This window comes from Heterodontus francisci, chromosome 13, assembly GCF_036365525.1.
Source record: "Heterodontus francisci isolate sHetFra1 chromosome 13, sHetFra1.hap1, whole genome shotgun sequence".
NCBI lineage: Eukaryota > Metazoa > Chordata > Chondrichthyes > Heterodontiformes > Heterodontidae > Heterodontus > Heterodontus francisci.
Window position 1 is genome coordinate 100,292,344 of NC_090383.1, and position 15,045 is coordinate 100,307,388.

Here is a 15,045-nt window from a genome sequence, read left to right on the forward strand (position 1 = left end):
TTGTAAGCCACGGTTGAGCTACCTTTCCGGTTTTATTTTTGCACCAGACAGGAATGAATAATTGTTGTAATTCATGCACACATCATCTATCTCTTCCAACTATAAGCCTCAGGACCATTGAATTCAGCTAGAAACCAACTGAATCATCACACTGCACAGACCGTATACCATTTTTTTTTCTATGGACTCTAACTCAACCAATCTACCCTTCCCCACTCTGTAACTATTTGTGTGTGTGTAAACCCAAGTGTGTGAGTGTGAGTGAAAGTTGGCGCTTAGTTTATTATTTTAATTAGTTTGGTTGAAGTATAATAAAGTTAACCTCTTTTTGTTAAACTCAAGAAAACCTGTCCGATTTGTTTTTGTTATGATCATAGCAAGCAAGTAATCAAACATCAATTGAATATACCAGTACATCCATTTTAAGAAAGAATTTAACCTGTTGTGGTCAAACAAGGAGAGGGAAAAGAGGGAAACCCTTCAACCCCTCCTCATTTGACCAGAACAGGAACCCAACAATCTAGCACCAACATGTAAATAGTCAGTGGGTCATAAGAGGTGGGGGGATCCTATTAGTAACAAAGAGTAGAGGCCTGCTGCCCGACCCGAACCAGACAGGACCTGATGGCATGTGTCGGATTCGGGTCGGGTCGGGCCCATCTTCCGGGGCCGGCTTTAGAGCTCGGATCGGGTCGGACTGAGTCCAGATCGAGTCGGGTCGGGCCAGGCCGAACACACGCGGTAAGTGCTCTGCTGGTAAATATTAAAAATAAAAAAAGAAAACTTACCTGAGCTGGGAGTCCGGGACGAAGCGGAGTCTGCGCAGTGAGCGAGTGACGTCACTATGATGTATCGCGCACGCGCTGCAGCTTCTTGCAGGTTCGATGTCAGGAAGGAAAGTAAAGGGATGGTCGGGTCGGGCTCGGGTTGGGCCGAGTAGTGGCAGGTTCGGGTCGGGTTGGGCTCGCTGCAAAATCGGAGGGATTCGGGCCGGGTCGGGCTCGAGCCTGCTGTGGTTCGGTCGGGTTTGGGTCGGGTTCTTTTTCCCAACCTAAAGCAGACCTCTAACAAAGAGGGTGATATATGCTTAGAGGCGCAGGGCAAGGCTACAATACTTAATAAGTACTTTGTATCGGTATTTACTCAGGAAGCAGATACTGACAGAATATCAGTAGAAATGGAGATGGTAGATGTAATGGATGGGGTGAAAATTGATAGGCAGCGTGTATTGGAAAGGTTGGCTATGCTTAGAGTGGATAAGCCACCTGGTCCACATGGGTTGCATCCAATGTTGCTAAAGGAAGTGATGGTGGAGATAGGGCTTGCCATAATCTTCCAATCTTCCCTATATATAGAGGAGGTGCCAGAGTATTGGAGAGTGGCAAATGTGACACCCTTGTTCAAGAAAGTGGGTAAGGATATTCCGAGTAACTACAGGCCAGTCAGTTTAACATCTGTGGTAGATAAGGTTTTAGAAACAATAATCAGGGGAAAAAATCAGATATCTGGAAAGGTTTGAGTTAACTGAGGAGAGCCAGCATGGATTTGTAAAAGGTAGATCGTGCTGGACTAATCCAATTGAAATTTTTGATGAAGTAACAGAGAAGGTTGATGAGTGGAATGCAGTGGATGTTGTCTATCTGGATTTTAAGAAAGAGTTTGACAAAGTGCCACATAAAAGGCTGGTTAACAAAATTGAGGCTCATGGGATAGGAGGGCCAATGTCAGCTTGGATAAAAAATTGGCTTAAGAACAGAAAACAGCAGTAAATTTTTATTTTTCAGACTGGAGGATGGTAGACTGTGGTATTTCCAAGGTTCAATGCTAGGACCACAGTTTTTTTGTTATATATGAATGACTTGGATATTGGAATAGAGTAAAATTTCAGAATTTGTCAATGGTACCAAACTTGAAGGTGTGACCGACAGTAAGGATGATACCAATCAGTGGAACAGGGTATGGGTAGGCTAGCAGAATGGGCAGACAAGTGGCAGATGGAATTTAATATAGAGAAGTGTTAGGTAATGCATTATGGCAGAAGGGATAGAGAGAGGCACAATAGCTAAATTGTGCTGTTCTAAAGAGTGTGCGTGTACAGAGGGACTTGGGGTTCATGTGCATAGATCTTTGAAGTTGCCAGGACATATTAAAAGTATAGTTGGCAAAGTATATTGGATCTTGGGCTTCATAAATAGAGGTATTGCATATAAAAGCAGGGAAGTTATGCTGAACCTTTATAAAGCTCTGCTTCGGCCACAAATAGAGTATTGCATCCAGTTCTGGTCACCACACTTTAGGAAAGATGTGAGAGTCCTTGAGAGGGTGCAGAGGAGATTTACCAGAATGTCTCCAGGGATGAGGAATTTCAGTTATAAGGTTAGGTTGGAGAAGTTGTGGTTGTTCCCCTTGGAACAAAGGAGGGAGAGGGAAGATTTGATAGAGATGTACAAGATTATGAGAAGTTTGGATAAGGTAGACAAAGAAAAGCTGTTCTCATTAGCTGATGGTCCAAAGACCAGGGGACACAGATATAAGGTTTTGGGCAAGAGATGCAGGGGGGATGTGAGGAAGAACTTATTAACACAGCGAGTGGTAATAACCTGGAACTCCCTTCCTGTGGTGGAAGCAGGGACCATCAATGATTTCAAAAGGAAATTGGATGGGCACTTGAGGGAAATAAACTTCCACGGCTACAGGGGTCCAGTGGGAATGGGATTGACTTGTTTGCTTTACAGAGAGCCAGCATGGACTTGACAGGATGAATGACCTCCTTCTGTGCCGTTATGATTCCATGACACTATGCTATTTGAGATGGGGGACGAAGTCTTGCTTCTAAAAACAAAAAGGAAAACATACTTGGACTGCTACCAATGAAAAGAATAAAAGTCTTTCGGAATATTGGCAGGATCCTTGAAAAGAAATAGTTATGGTACCCTCCCATAGCTTTCTGGGTTTGCTGGTTACTGGTCCTTCATGTTCTTTGTCCTGTTAGGAATGTAAGAACAGGAGTAGCCTTTTCAGCTTCTCCAGCCTGTTGAGTCATTTTATTGGATCATGGCTGATCTGTATCTCAACTCAACCTACCTTTGCTCCATATCTCTTGATAACCTTACCTAACAAAAATCTATCAATAATCATCTTGAAAATTTCTATTGCCCTTCTCTTCTTACCACTTCTCATATTCTTTGAGTAGCAACTGGTAATATTGTGCAACAAGCAGCAGAGTTTCATACTACAGAAGTGTTTCTGCCTGGAGGTTATTGGTAGGCACAGTACCTTGAATTATTTGCTTTCAACACTCCCTTTTTGCTATCCTCACCATCTGCTCTTCCATAGTGTTATGGCCCAAAACTGGTCTGCACCCATTCTGCTGCAATGCACACAAATCCTCAGTTTCACCTGGTAATGCTATTCCAGGATTAGCAAATGATTTTTGGACTGTTGGCAGAATACTAAGTAGAATGATCTGGTTTATGGTGTTATTCATGCAAACTTGTTGATGCGCTTGTTGATTTCTGCATCGAGAGACATGTTACTGGTGATAGCTGAGTCTAGGTAGGTGAACTCTTGAACCACTTCCAGAGCGCGGTCGCTGATATTGATGGATGGAGCATTTCTGACGTCCTGTCCCATGATGTTCGTTTTCTTGAGGCTGATGGTTAGGCCAAATTCATTTCAGGCAGCCGCAATCCTGTCGATGAGTCTCTGCAGACACTCTTCAGTGTGAGATGTTATTGCAGCATCGTCAGCAAAGAGGAGTTCCCTGATGAGGACTTTCCGTACTTTGGTCTTCGCTCTTAGACAGGCAAGGTTGACCAACCTGCCCCCTGATCTTGTGTGGAGGAAAATTCCTTCTTCTGAAGACTTGAACGCATGTGAGAGCAGCAGGGAGAAGACGATCCCAAACAGTGTAGGTGCGAAAACACAGCCCTATTTCACGCCACTCAGGATAGGAAAGGGGTCTGATGAGGCGCCGCTATGCTGAATTGTGCCTTTCATATTGTCATGGAATGAGGTGATGATACTTAGTAGCTTTGGTGGACATCCAATCTTTTCTAGTAGTCTGAAGAGACGACGTCTGCTGACAAGGTCAAAGGCTTTGGTGAGATCAATGAAAGCAATGTAGAGCAACAAACGCATGGGAAAGGCTTCCACTGCTATGTCCAGACTGGCCAAGAGAGTGTGGGAAAATGGCGCACTGACACGGAACACAAAAGTCCAAATGTATCAAGCCTGTGTCCTCAGTACCTTGCTCTCCGGCAGCGAGGCCTGGACAACATATGTCAGCCAAGAGCGACGTCTCAATTCATTCCATCTTCGCTGCCTGCAGAGAATCCTTGGCATCAGGTGGCAGGACCATATCTCCAACACAGAAGTCCTCGAGGCGGCCAACATCCCCAGCATATACACCCTACTGAGCCAGCGGCGCTTGAGATGGCTTGGCCATGTGAGCCGCATGGAAGATGGCAGGATCCCCAAGGACACATTGTACAGCGAGCTCGTCACTGGTATCAGACCCACCGGCCGTCCATGTCTCCGCTTTAAAGATGTCTGTAAACGTGACATGAAGTCCTATGACATTGATCACAAGTCATGGGAGTCAGTTGCCAGTGATTGCCAGAGCTGGCGGGCAACCATAAAGGCGGGGCTAAAGTGTGGTGAGTTGAAGAGACTTAGCAGTTGGCAGGAAAAAGACAGAAATGCAAGGGAAGAGCCAACTGTGTAACAGCCCCAACAGCCAATGTTATCTGCAGCACCTGTGGAAGAGTCTGTCACTCTAGAATTTGCCTTTATAGCCACTCCAAGCGTTGCTTCACAAACCACTGACCACCTCCAGGCGCTTACCCACTGTCTCTCGAGACAAGGAGGCCAAAGAAGATGCAAACTGCTGTTGGTAGCTAAAATTAATGTGAATTCCCAATACACGATTAATTTTCATTGAATACTGAGCAAATTTTGTAACCCATCTAGCAAACAAGAAAAACCTTGCCAACAAAATGTAGTTAACAGTGTAAAGTCTATGATTAAAACCTGATATCACCATTGCTCCTGGACTGTAGCCACTGAATGGCATTGCAATGAAAGGTAAAGCATAATGAGCTGCCTTTAATTTTAAATCCTATGTCTGCATGAAATCGTCAGAGGTGGATGTCTTTTGATGACAGAAATAATAAAAAGAATATTGGCATAGGGATTTTTTGTCCGTTGATAAACACACATGGAACACCTCCTACGGCTTTATTTACAGATACCTAATACTTTCATCATGGCAGTCGTGCTTTGTAAAGCATTGTTAGCTTTATTTGTGTTGCACTGTAAGCACAGGCTAATTAGAAAATAACCTGCAAATGCTGGAACCAAGATAACAACATGTGGAAAACAAAGCAGTTCAGTCAGCATTTGTATAGAGGAAAGACAGGCTAACATTTCACTGTCAGATAAGCAAGTATTTTAATAAAAGCAAATAAGGCTGGGACAAAAGTAGAGGAGGGGAAGGGCAACACCTACCCCATTCACAGAGAGGAAATTAATATGTTAAATGACCTAGATTTAATGTGTTAAATTACCTGGAATGTGGGGTTGGGCACTGAGCGAGCTGTGGGAGGTGGAATTATTTTTGTTTGACCATTCATGCTCCTGCAGGCACCACAAGAATCAGTTAAGATGCTGCAAATGTTTTCTGAGCAGGCTGTATGTTCAGTTCACAGGACAGAATGCTTGTATTGAACTCCCTGCCCAATGGCAGATCAAATTTGCAATAAGGGAACTGAACCACGTCAGGAGACCCAAATTTAATGTTACAAATGATGGATTTTCTGGATTTTTTATTTCATTCATGGGATGTGGGCAGCATTTATTGCCCATCCCTATCTGGCCTTGTGAAGATGGTGGGTGAGCCACCTTCTTGAACTGCTGCAGTCCATCTGGTGTAGGTACATTCACAATGCTGTTGGGAAGGGAGTTCCAGGTTTTTGACCCAGCAACAGTGAAGTAATGGCAATATAGTTCCAAGTCAGGACGGTGTGTGGCTTGGAGGGGAACTTGCAGGTCGTGATTTTCCCATGCATCTGCTGCCCTTGTCCTTCTATGTGGTAGAAGTCACAGGTTTGGAAGGTGCTGTTGAAGGAGCCTTGGCGAGTTGCTGAGTACATCTTGTAGATGGTGCACACTGCTGCCACTGTGCGCCAGTGGTGGAAGGAGTGAATGTTTAAGGTGTTGGATGAGGTGCCGATCAAGCGAGCTGCTTTGTCCTGGATGGTGTTAAGCTTCTTGAGTGCTGTTGGAGCTGCAATCATCCTGGCAAATGGAGAGTATTCTATCACTCTCCAGACTTGTGACTTGTAGATGATGGACAGAATTTGTGGAGTCAGGAGGCAAGTTACTTGCCGCAGAATTCCCAGCCTCTGATCTGCCCTTGCAGCCACAGTATTTATATGCCTGGTCCAGTTAAGTTTCTGATCAATGATAACCCCAGAATATTGATGATGGGGGATTCAGCAATGGTAATGCCATTGAACATCAAGGGGATACAGTTAGATTCTGTCTTGTTGGAGATTACCTGGCACTTGTGTGGCACGAATGTTACTTTTTCTTCTGTAATGAAAATTATATAATGTTTTCATATTATCTTGTGTAGGATAAATGCTGTTGTAAAGTAAACTTACATAACTTCCAAAAAATTAATTATTCAAATGACCCATATTGAAAATAATTCTATATACATATAAAATGCATGTGATTGGTTAAAGGAGAAAATATCAGTCTCTGCAATGTACAGCTCTTCTTACTAGATCATTTCAATCCCCATTCCAATTCATCTCGTCTTCTCACATCTGCCCACCTATTTTAACATCTCCTTTCACATAAATTCTCCAGCCATATTCATAGCTTCAGTTTTCACAGTGGAGGACACTAGTACCATCCCGATAGTATCAGGTAATGCAGAGGTTATAGAAAGGGAGGAACTTGGAACAATCATCATCACTAGGGAAAAAGTACTGAGCAAACTATTGGGGTTGAAGGTAGACAAGTCCCCAGGGCCTGATGACCTACATCCTAGGGTCTTAAAGGAAGTGACAGTGGAGATACTGGATCCATTGATTATAATATTCCAAAATTCTCTGGATAGGGGAAAGGTTCCAGTTGATTGGAAAAAAGTGAGGGAGGCAGAAAGTAGGAAACTATAGATCAGTTAGTTTAACATCTTTCGTTGGGAAATTGTTAGAATCCAGTATTAAGGAAATAACAACAGGACATTTAGAAAGTCAAAATGCAATCCATCAGAGTCAGCATGGTTTTATGAAGGGCAAATCGTGTTTGACTAATTTGCTAGAGTTCTTCGAAGCCGTAACAAGCAAAGTAGATAATGGGGATCCTGTAGATGTAGTTTATCTGGACTTCCAGAAGGCATTTGATAAGGTGCTGCACAAAAGTTTAATACACAAGGTAAGTTCACATGGGGTTAGGGGCAATTTATTAGCTGGGATAGAGGATTGGCTAACCAACAGAAAACAGAGTCGGGATAAATGGGTCTTTTTCTGGTTGGCAAGATGTAACTAGTGGGGTGCCACAAGGTTTGGTCCTCGGGCCCCAACTATTTGCAATCTATATTAATGACTTGGATGCAGGGATAGAAGGTACTATAGCCAAATTTGCAGATGACACTAAAATTGGTGGGACAGTAAGTTGCAATAAAGAAATAAGAAATCTACAAATGAATATGGATAGATTAGATAAATGGGCCAAAATTTGGCAGATGGATTTTAATGTGAGGTTATCCATTTTGGTTGGAAGAATAGAAAGGCAAATTATCTAAATGGAGAGTAACTTCAGAGTGCTTCGGTGCAGAGGGATCTGGGTGTCCTCGTGCATGAATCGCAGAAAACTCGTATGCAGTGATAAGGAAAGCAAATGGAATTTTGGCATTTATTGCTAAAGGAATAGAGTATAAAAGTAGGGAAGTGTTGCTGCAACTGTACAAGGCATTAGTGAGACTGCACCTGGAGTATTGCGTACAGTTTTGATCCCCTTACTTGAGAAAGGATGTAGTTGCATTGAAGGCAGTTCAGAGGAGGTTCACTATATTGATTCCAGAGATGGGGGGCTTGTCTTATGAAGAGAGATTGAGCAGTTTAGGCCTTTACTCTCTGGAGTTTAGAAGAATGAGAGGAGATCTAATTGAGGTGTATAAGATGATTAAGGGGATTAACAAAGTAGACAGAGAGGATGTTTCCTCTTGTGGGGCAATCTAGAATGAGAGATCATAGTTTTAGGATAAGTGGTAGCAGATTTAAAACAGAGATGAGGAGAAATTACTTCTCTCAAAGGGTCGTGAATCTGTGGAATTCACTACCCCAGAGTGCGGTGGATGCCGGGACATTGGGTAAATTTGAGGAGATAGACAGATTTTAAATTAGAAATGGGTTGAAGGGTTATGGAGAATGGGCAGGAAAGTGGAGTTGAGGCTGAGATGAGATCAGCCATGATCGTATTGAATGGCGAAGCAGGCTCGAGGGGCTGAATTGCCTACTTCTGCTCCTAGTTCTTATGTCCTTATAGCCACTCACTCAACTTTGCCATCTCACATGGCCTTTCCATTCCCATTGTCTTGATCACAGACAAGGCCAACTCTGAACATTTCTTTGCATTCCACACCACCATTATTCCCCCAACCACTTCCTCCTTCTTCTGCATCTGCCCCAAAAGTAAACTCTCCACAGGCCACTTACAAATGCACTTTCAGCTGGCTTGCCTTTGGGCCTCCACTTCAGCACAGTATTCCTCCACTTTTGATGTCTTTGTCACCAGTAGAACCCTTACTCTTGCTCAGTTTGGTTGTTCCCTCTAGTATATCCCCCAACTTCACTTTCCCAAGTACAAGGGGTGCAGACTTGAGCATATCTGGCACACTGCTGGTTTCGTCATCCATCACCAGATGTGGATGGATCACATCAAGCGCTATCAGGCTGCATTCTACACTGCTAAAGACGGCCATTGCTCCACCAGCAATTGTCTTGTTAAATCTTTTTCCTCTGCCACCCTCCAGCCTCAAAACCAATGTGCGAAAATTCTTGGATGTCTTTGTCACTAAGATTGAGACCATTCATTCTACTGCATCTGTCGCACCCCTCCCTTCCCCTTGCCCTCCAAGCCAAATGTCTCCCAGTGCTTTCCCCATTCCCTAGACCTAAATCTGCATCTTACTCTATCTCCCTTCTTGCCTTTTCCAAGTTTATCTAATTTGTAACACCCACCTCTTGCTACCGTAACCCTATTTTCACTAAACTGCTCACCATCCTGAACTTCCTTTTTGGCTTTGTGCTTATTGACATTATAAATGGTTCTCACTGCTCAGGTATTATCTACTTCCCTTTTGAAACTACCATTATCAATCCCTCCTCACCAAAAAATCCACCCTAAACCCCACTATCATTGCAAACTACGGAACGGTTTTTCATTTACAGTCTCGGAGGCAAAAGTCCTGAAGGCAATTGGATGCTGTGATGGACTGATGATTTATATAGAGAAATGAGTTGATTGGCTAAATTTTTACTTAATTTTTGAAATTGTAGGTGATTGTGGAATTGAAGGTATGGTAATAGAGAATGGATATCAAGATATATATCAAAACTGACCATGTTTGCAAACAATGTCACCTAGGAGCAGTGTGTAAACAAGGAAGAAGAGAGGAGCAATGATGGAACATTGGATTTCTCCAAATTTCCATCCTTGGCTCTCCTCTTATTCTTTCATGGTCTTTTTCTTTATGTATTTTGCATTTATCATTGTGTTTTAATCTATCTCTTTTGTGTCTTCCTCTCTCCTTTAATCTATTGTATTGTTTTGATTTCCAGTTCCATCTAATTCCATCTCCCAGTTGTATCTCTAAAATGTTGCTTCAGTTCTTCTTTAACTACTGGCTCAGTCTCCCAGTTGTAACCTCCATCCGACCATGTGATCTCCAGATTCTATTTTTTGCTCCACTGGTTCCTGATTCTCTAAGGTATTATGAGACAAAAAGAGTTCAGATGCGAAAGGCAGGACACTAAAAGGAAAATAAAAGGATGAAAGGAGAAGGAACTGAAACAAACAGAAATTTCGGGAGAAGGGAAAAAGCAAGGACAAATTCCAGACTGATAGTTGGGAAACAGGGCTAGAATTTGCCTATAACTAACTCAATCCCTGAACCTATACCAGATCTGCATTGTTGTTATCTTTTAAAATGCCTCTGGAAAGATTCCACCACATGCGGTAACCAATCTTTTCTATTTTGGTCAATTCTCTAAATTTCTTCGATCCAAAGCCTTTGGTTCTTGACTTTAAACTTTATTCTTTACCTGTACTTGTCAATGGAGAACTATTTTTTAAAAAATCAGCAATTATAGCATCACCTTTGCTAATTAGTTTTTAATTTTGTTTTTGCAGTAATACAGAGGAATGGGAAGCAAATCTTTTCAAGCCTCTATGAAGGTTACACGACAGTGTTATTCTTGCAGTTAGTCTGCTATCTCCCCCTGGATGAAGAATGAAACATGACTCTCAAATCAAAATGCATCCTCAATTTCATAGTTTTAGACTGAATAATAACCACTTAATTTGCATTCAAAACAGAAGGCACACTGGAACATTGTTGTTGTACAGAATGTGACAAAAATTCAACATTTTTGACTATGTTGTATTGTTTGTTTGACTCTTGCTGGTCAAATACACAGAAGGTTGAATTTATGGACTGTTACCTGATTCATCAACAAATATACAGAGCATATACTTCATGGTTTTGCATGCTGAAGGCATTATTCTGGACCTGTAATTTATTCCATGGAATGAAAGATGTGCTGAAGTCTGCTGTGTGCAGTGTCTCTGATAGTTGTTTGACTAAGTGTTGATATCTGGCAACCACAGGTTAATCAAAATGATTCAAACAGATCATTGAGTCAAGCCATTTCCTTTAATTACAAGCATTCTGTGGGGCTGTTTATAATACATCTTTGTTGGGAGGTTGTATTTTTTGGACAAATGCCAATTTTGAACACTGTTGATATCTGACTACCTAAGAAAGATTTTTTTTAATGTTATTTAATCCCTGTGTTACGGGATATAATCAAAGAAATATGAGACTATACTTTGGCTGTGCTGCAACAATAATTCTGGGATACAAAGCTAATCAGAAGACTGAGCGTGTGTAGGTACATAAGAAGTAGTAACCAAGTGTTTTAAAAGTCAATTTTATGTTGAAAATTAGCACATAAATAATACTGCCACTAGCTCAGTGGCAGTATTTCTGTCTGAGTCAGAAAGAATATATCTATTATGGCAAATTTTCTAAATTTCTTTGACCCGAAGAGCACAAGATATATTCCAGTAAACTGAATGCAAAACTCTCTACTCAACCCAGGATCTTGCTAGGTCTACTGAGATATTGGGCAGATAAAATTACATGCTGAGCCACAGGACATGCGATGTCTACTTACAAGAGTTGCTGATGGCATTAAAACAGAGGAAATATCTAGCTTAAAAACCTAAGCGTATAGCATAGTAATTAAACAATAATTGATGTATAGATAAATATAGAACTTCCAAGATTTTACTGGAAGACAGCAGATATTCTTTACTGTCCAGCTTCAAGCAAAGGACAAGCCTACACAGTAGCAGCACTTATACAATACTGGGCCATCATTTGCTGTAGCATGGCAACGATTGGTGTCCACCATTGGTTAGACTTGCCCTTTAATCGCAATTATATTTTGCACTGCTGATAAAGTTGCAGCTAAGGAATCTGGGCATCTGGGACCAATTGCATACCTTCTTAACTAATCAGATAGTGGGATTGTGAAATTAACAGCCCAAGGATTGAGAATGAAATATAAATTGGAGTGGATGAATTCAATGTCAAATCAAGTACAGAAAGAGACATAAAGAGACGGAAGGAAATATTGGATTAAAAAATGAGATAAAAGAGACAGTATGAAAGTTTAAAAAAATAAATTTTGCCTTTTCAAAATCTCCATCAATAATTTAAACCTGACGAAATGAGACTCCCCCTTGTAATAGTTAATCTTCAGAGTTAATCTTCAGTACCATGGAGGTATTTGGCAGTAATTAACACTTAATCACATTATTTAAAAAACTGCAATTGACATGATTTAACTTTCTATGGCGAGTTTGGTTCATATCTACCATGCAAATACAGAACACCATTCCATGCATTTCAATGCTGAGGCAGTCAGCAGGATGCTGTTTTCATGAAGTCAATGGCAGAACGATGCATTTAATCTTGCATCTGCCCTCACCTGAAATTGCTGTGGCATTTGGGCATAAATAACAGCAAGCGCCATCAGCTCACAATTATTTTGACAATTAATTATGGCCCAATGTGTTTGGTATCACCATCATAGGTATTATGTCATACTGTGAACTTTTATTTACTCTATGATTTCTTTTATAGCATTTGCATTTAACCATGATTATAGTGTAACAAATATTTTCGCAGTCACGCCACAGACTTAAGAAGGTTTACTGGACTAATACCTGGAATGGGCGAGTTGTCTTATGAGGCAAGGTGGACAGGCTGGGCTTGTATCCGCTGGAGTTTAGAAGAGTAAGAGGCGATTTGATTGAAACATATAAGATCCTGAGGGGTCTTGACAAGGTGGATGTGGAAAGGATGTTTCCCCTTGTGGGAGAATCTAGAACCAGGGTCACTGTTTAAAAATAAGGGGTTGCCCAATGAAGACAGAGATAAGGAGAATTGTTTTCTCTCAGAGGGACATCATACTTTGGAACTCTCTTCCCCAAAAGGTGGTGGAAGCAGAGTCTTTGAATATTTTTAAGGCAGAGGTAGATAGATTCTTGATAAGCAAGGGAGTGAAAGGTTAATCGGGGTAGGCGGGAATGTGGAGTTGAGGTTACAATCAGATCAACCATGATCTTATTGAATGGCAGAGCAGGTTTGAGGGGCCAAGTGGCCTATTCCTGCTCCTAATTCATATGTTTGCATGTAGACTAACCATTCAGTTTGTTGAAAAGAATCTACAAACTATTGGATACACTCTTGAATGAAGACCAGCAGAATATTTCAAATAAGTATTTCATGATTTTTTACATTTCAACTGAAGACATGCATTCTTTTTATAAAAGAATATTTTTGTAATACTGATCAATCACCAGTGCCATTGCTTTCGTGAGTTGACGATTATGCTTGCAGGAGCACTGGGCTGTGGGGGTGGTGGAGGAGTGTGCACGACTACAGGATAGATTTGTAAAGAAATTTGTGAGAAATATATTCAGAGAAATAACACATTTTATGTTTGTTGTCAGGAAACAGACAATAATTAAAAGAAAAATTATTAAAATTGTTTTGACCACCATCTTGGCTTGCCAGTCACCTCAGAGGAGAGTAATAAAAAAAAGATTTCTAACATTAAAAACATATTAACAAATAACATTAAACTTACCCATAAAGTTCAGCTTTGAGTGCTTGAATATTTTTATTCAGAGATTTATCTTTGTCTTAGAAACCTGAAAATTATTCGTTACATCACTAAGATTGTCTATTTTCACCACCATAACATCGCCTAACTGCACCCTGTGTCAGCTCATCTGCTGCTGAAAACTTCATTCATGCCTTCATTAGCTTTGGACTTGAATATTCCAAGACACTCCTGGCTGGTCTCCCACATTCTACTCTCTGTAATCTTGAGGTCATTCAAACCTCTACTGCCTGTGTCTTAACTCACACCAAGCCCCGTTCCCCTATCACCCCTGTGCTCGCTGAACAACATTGGCTCCCAGTAAGCAATGTCTTGATTTTAAAATTCTCATCCTTACTTTCAAATCCCTCCATGGCCTCACCCCTCCCTATCTCTGTAATCTCTTCCAGCCCCATAACCCTCCGAGATACCTGTGCTCCTCTAATCCTGGGCTCTTCTGCATCCCTGACCTTAAACGCTTCACCATTGGTGGCCACACCTTCAGTTGCTTTGACCCCAAGCTCTGGAATACCCTCCCTATACCACTCTGCCTCTCTACCTCACTTTCCTCCTTCAAGACACTCCTTGAAACCTACCTCTTTGACCAAGCTTTTGATCATCTGCCCTAATATCTCCTTTTTTGGCTTGGTTTCATACTTTTATAATGCTCTTCTGAAGCGCCTTGGGACATTTTATTATATTTATATAGTGCATTTAACATAAGTTATTGTTAATGTTATAGCTGATTCTCAAAGTAACCAGACCAGGAAGTAGACTGTCAAAATGCAAAAGTGTCACAATAGCCAGGATTTTGTGGCAGTAATGGCAGAGAAACAGTCAGCATTCGTTATCATTATTCGTCTCAAAATGACACTAACTTTGGGAATCCACACATGCGAATTTAAACGTGAAAATCCAGAAGTTGCTGTCAACGATTGTAAGCTTCACCATGTGGTGCACTGTTGAAGGCCCCACAGATTGCAAGCAAATAGAAATCACTAAACTGATGAGAACTTGCTCTTTTACACTATTAGTCTCACTGTAAATACCCTTGAAAAATTTACACTTTGTTGATTAAGGTGTAAGTTTTTAATGATGCACTATGTTCATAATTACAGCTCAATAGCCTTATTGTACCTTCAAAATTAATTTATTTGTGGATTGTCAAATTTCTCCATTATGATTTTAAAAAATGTAAATATTTATTTTTTCGAAGTTTGTTCATGATGCACCAGCTTCTACCACGTGTATGTCCAAATCATTTATACCAACCTCTGTAAGATTTAATTTAAAGGGCAGGATAATCCAGACTATTTTACTTCCTGATTAGCCAATTGAGAATATTTCAATGTGATGGGCTGCTTACCCTGCTTGATGACATCCTTGTTGCTGGAATTCTGGAGATCCCCTTGACTTGGCAAAAAATTCAAACTAAAATCGGGAAAGGGAAATCCGTGGCACAGAGATCACTAGATCTTTCTGGGCAGCTTTCTTCAAGGTTAACTGCAATGCCTTTGCTTCACCACTGACCACAAGATCCAGGCCTCTGTATATCATGTTGCTGGTCACACCAAGA